The 5,000-nt window shown below is 70.0% G+C and overlaps 1 non-coding gene across 1 annotated transcript; it reads left to right on the top strand.

The window, feature by feature from the left end:
* The first annotated feature begins 1,320 nt into the window (after positions 1-1,320).
* On the top strand, positions 1,321-1,439 carry LOC135979010 (5S ribosomal RNA). The gene has a single exon (XR_010596343.1). It is a non-coding gene; the product is annotated as a 5S ribosomal RNA (ribosomal RNA).
* The last annotated feature ends 3,561 nt before the right edge of the window (positions 1,440-5,000 follow it).

Here is a 5,000-nt window from a genome sequence, read left to right as displayed (position 1 = left end):
GACTGGATCGGGCCCCTGGAAGTCTGGAAAAAAGAATGGAACCTGACGCCTCCGAGGAGGGGGCGCCCAGGGAAGGAGGGAGATCCGGGTTGACCTGCTGACCGGACGGGAAAGAGGCCACCGGGCGTCCCCCCCCCCTTAAAACCTAGGGGTTGACCTGGTGGCCGGAAAGCGAACCGGCCAGCAGGTGAACCCGTTCGATTCCACGGGTTGACCTGGTGGCCGGAAAGCGAACCGGCCAGCCGGTGAACCCGTCCGATTCCACGGGTTGACCTGGTGGCCGGGAAGCGAACCGGCCAGCAGGTGAACCCGTTCGATTCCACGGGTTGACCTGGTGCCCGGGAGGGGACTCTGAAAATTTTTCAGCCCTTTCGACTCGCGGTTGACCTGGTGGCCGAGAGGGGACTCGCACGGCAGGCAAGCCGCCCTGGGCTGACCCTCCCCGGCCGCAGCGAGGGACTGCCTCCCGGCCGACAGGATCGGGCCCCTGGAAGTCTGGGGGGGGGGGGAATCGCCCCACGCCTCCGAGGAGGGCTGCCCGGGCGGGCCTGGCCCCGGAGCTCGAAAAAAAAAAAAAGGATCGGGCCCACTAGAGACATGGACCAGGCCGCCCTGGGCTCACCCTCCCCGGCCGCAGCGAGGGACTGCCTCCCGGCCGACTGGATCGGGCCCCTGGAAGTCTGGGGGGGGGGGGGAAATGGAACCTGACGCCTCCGAGGAGGGGACGCCCAGGGAAGGAGGGAGATCCGGGTTGACCTGGTGACCGGACGGGAAAGAGGCCACCGGGCGTGCCCCCGTTAAAACCCCTAGGGGTTGACCTGGTGGCCGGAAAGCAAACCGGCCACTGGGTAGGCCGGTCGGCAACCTAGGGGTTGACCTGGTGGCCGGGAAGCGAACCGGCCAGCAGGTGAACCCGTCCGATTCCACGGGTTGACCTGGTGCCCGGGAGGGGACTCTGAAAATTTTTCAGCCCTTTCGACTCGGGGTTGACCTGGTGGCCGAGAGGGGCCTCGCACGGCAGGCAAGCCGCCCTGGGCTCACCCTCCCCGGCCGCAGCGAGGGACTGCCCCTCCCCACCCCCCGGCTGACAGGATCGGGCGCACTGGAAGTCCGGGACAGTATTTTCCCCGACGCCGGGGAGGGCGGGCGGAGGGGCTCTGGCGGCCAGCCCGGGCCCCGGAGCTCGAAAAGGAAAAAAGGACCGGGCCCGCGAGAGACGGGGGCCCTGCCGCAGGGGGGGGGGCAGTCCGACCGGGGCTCACCGTGCGGCAGGCCCGGGCGTCGGCAGGGGAAAGCGGGCGAGGAGGCGCGGGGCCGGGTGCCTACGGCCATACCGGACCGAACGCCCCCGATCCCGTCCGATCTCGGAAGGTAAACCGTCCCGGGCCTGGCTAGTACTTGGATGGGTGACCGCCTGGGAATCCCAGGTGCCGTAGGCAGCTTTTCCCGGTCCGAGTCAGCTCTCTCTCCTTTTCTGGGGGGGAAGGAGAGGGGGGGACGGGCCGGAAAGCCCCTCGTCGCTCCTGCCGAGTCGGAGGTCGCGGCCGCAGGTCACGGGTCTGGGCGCCTGGGGTCCGGCTCCCCACCCACCCGGCTTCCTCCGCGGAGGACCCCCCCCGGGGCCACCGAAGCCGCTGGGGGAGACGCCGGGCATGGGGCGGACTGGCCCGGACCCTCCCGGCCGCCGGCCCGCAGGTCCGCCCCGAATCCCCCCCCGCGGCCACCCAGGCCAGGCCTGGCCAGGCGGGACGGACGGCGGGTGTCCAGCGCCCAGCGGCTTCCTCCAGCGGGGACCCACGGACCCCAAAGCCGCAGGGGGAGGCCCCGGGCCTGGGACGGACTCGCTCGGACCCCCTGCGCCCGGCCGCCGGCCCGCGGGACCGCCCCGAATCCCCCCGCGGCCACCCAGGCCAGGCCTGGCCAGGCGGGACGGACGGCGGGTGTCCAGCGCCCAGCGGCTTCCTCCAGCGGGGACCCACGGACCCCAAAGCCGCAGGGGGAGACCCCAGGCCCGGGACCGACTCGCTCGGACCCCCCGCCTCCCCTGCGCCCGGCCGCCGGCCCGCGGGACCGCCCCGAATCCCCCCGCGGCCACCCAGGCCAGGCCTGGCCAGGCGGGACGGACGGCGGGTGTCCAGCTCCCAGTGGCTTCCGCCAGCGGGGACCCACGGACCCCAAAGCCGCAGGGGGAGGCCCCGGGCCCGGGACGGACTCGCTCGGACCCCCCGCCTCCCCTGCGCCCGGCCCCCGGCCCGCGGGACCGCCCCGAATCCCCCCGCGGCCATCCAGGCCAGGCCTGGCCTGGCGGGCCGGTGTGCAGCTCCCCCGGGCTTCCTCCCCCGACGACCCGCGCCCCCCTGAGCCGCAGGCGGAGACCCCGGCCCCGGGGCGGACCGGCCCGGGCTCGCCCGAGCCCCCTGCGCCCGGCCCGCAGGACCGCCCCCCCGAATCCCCCGGGAGAGGCCCGGCCTGCACGCCACTGACGACCCGCGGCCCCCAAAGTCGCAGGAGGCGCCCCCCCCCCCCCGGTTAGCCCCGTCTCGCTCCGCGCCCCCCGCCCCTCGCTGCCGGGACCGGGCGCCGCCCCAGAGTCAGCCGCAGCCGGCCGGCCTGAGAGCTGCCCTCCTGTGGACGACGGTGAGTTTACCTTGATACTAACCGGCCGTCAGCCAGGTCAACCCCATTGCTAGACTGGGGTGGACCTGGTGGCCGAGTGGGGACTTGGAACATTTGACAGCTGCTTCCCGGGGCTTGACCGGTTGTCCTGAACGCCCCCCACCCCCACCCCCAGCCCCCGGCTCCTGCTCCCCTCTCCCCAGCCTCGGTGCTCCGCTCCCTGCCTCGGAGGCTGCCTCTCTGCGGCGCCTGCATCGCCTCCGAGGACGCGCACCCTCCGGAGGCTGGACGTAAACCCACCACTGCCGCCGACCCGGCTCTCCGAGGGACGACTGTGAGGCCCCCCACCCCACCCCACCCCCGGACCGCCCTGGGGACGACTGCTAAGCCTCCCCCACCGGACCGCCCGGGGGAAGACTGCGACGCCTCCCGCCAGGCCCCCACCCAGCCTGGGGGAAGACTGCTAAGCCTCCCCCCCACACACACACACACACACTGTCGGGGGATGACGATTAAGCCTCTCCCGGACTGCCCGGGGGAAGACTATTAAGCCTCCCCTGGAACCACTATTAAGCCTGCCCCCGGAGTCCTCGGGGGATGACTGCTAAGCCTCCCCCACCGGACCACCCGGGGCAAGACTGCTAAGCCTCCCTCCCACACACACACACACTGTCAGGGGAGGACTATTAAGCTTTCCCGCTGGAGCGCCCGGGGCGGACGACTGTTAAGCCTGCCCCCGGAGTCCTCGGGGGAGGACTATTAAGCTTTCCCCCCTGGAGCGCCCGGGGGGGGGGGGGGGGGGACGACTATTAAGCCTGGCCCCCGGAGTCCTCGGGGGACGACTATTAAGCCTCCCCCGGACCTGCTCCCTCTCGACTATTAAGCCCCCCCTCTGCGGTCCTCAGCACCACTGCCGCGCTGCCCTGGGAGTGGGGTGACATCCGGTCCGGAAAGCAAACCGGCCACCAGGTCAACCCGTCGAATCCAATGGGTTGACCTGGTGGCCGGAAAGCAAACCGGTCGCCAGGTCAACCCGTCGAATCCAATGGGTTGACCTGGTGGCCGGAAAGCAAACCGGCCGCCAGGTCAACCCAGTAGATTCAGCGGGTTGACCTGGTGGCCGAACGGGGACTTTGAAAATTTGACAGCCGCTTCCCGGGGGTTGACCTGTTGTCCCGGTGGGGACTTTGAACATTTGACAGCCGCCTCCCAGGGCTTGACCTGTTGTCCCGGTGGGGACTTTGAACATTTGACAGCCGCCTCCCAGGGCTTGACCTGTTGTCCCGGGGGGGACTTTGAACATTTTACAGCCGCTTCCCGGGGCTTGACCTGGTGGCCGAGTGGGGACTTTGAACATTTGACAGCCGCTTCCCGGGGGTTGACCTGTTGTCCTGAACGCCCCCCACCTCCCCCCCCCCGGCTCCTGCTCCCCACTCCCCAGCCTCGGTGCTCCGCTCCCTGCCTCGGAGGCTGCCTCTCTGCGGCGGCTGCATCGCGTCCGAGGACGCTCACCCTCCGGAGGCTGGATGTAAAGCCTGACACCCGCCACCGCCGCCGACACGGCTCTCGGAGGGACGACTCTGAGGCCTCCCCCCACCCCCGGACCGCCCTGGGGACGACTGCTAAGCCTCCCCCCCGCCCACACCCACACCCACACTGTCGGGGGATGACTCTTAAGCCTCTCCCGGACTGCCTGGGGAACGACTATTAAGCCTGCCCCCCCCGGAGCACTCGGGGGACGACTATTAAGCCTCCCGCGGACTGCCCGGGGGATGACTATTAAGCCTCCCCTGGAAGGACTATTAAGCCTCCCCCGGACTGGCCGGGGGACGCCTATTAAGCCTATCCTCGGGGGAGGACTATTAAGCTTTTCCCCCTGGAGCGCCCGGGGGGACGACGATTAAGCCTGGCCCCCGGAGTACCCGGGGGACGACTATTAAGCCTCCCCCGGACTGGCCGGGGGACGACTATTAAGCCTCCCCCGGACCTGCTCCCTCTCGACTATTAAGCCCCCCTCTGTGGTCCTCAAGACCACTGCCGTGCTGCCCTGGGAGTGGGGTGACACCCGGGCCGGAAAGCAAACCGGCCACCAGGTCAACCCGTCGAATCCAATGGGTTGACCTGGTGGCCGGAAAGCAAACCAGCCGCCAGGTCAACCCGTCGAATCCAATGGGTTGACCTGGTGGCCGGAAAGCAAACCGGCCGCCAGGTCAACCCAGTAGATTCGACGGGTTGACCTGGTGGCCTTAAAGCACGACTCTTAAGCCTGCCTCCTGGAGCGCTCGGAGGACGACTATTAAGCCTCCCCCGGACTGGCCGGGGGACGACTATTAAGCCTCCCCCGGACCTGCTCCCTCTCGACTATTAAGCCCCCCTCTGTGGTC

The sequence above is a fragment of the Chrysemys picta genome, unplaced genomic scaffold (assembly GCF_011386835.1).
Source record: "Chrysemys picta bellii isolate R12L10 unplaced genomic scaffold, ASM1138683v2 scaf615, whole genome shotgun sequence".
In the NCBI taxonomy this organism is placed as follows: domain Eukaryota; kingdom Metazoa; phylum Chordata; order Testudines; family Emydidae; genus Chrysemys; species Chrysemys picta.
The sequence above is the reverse complement of the archived record's forward strand: the minus strand, read 5'-3'. Positions and strand labels throughout refer to the sequence as shown.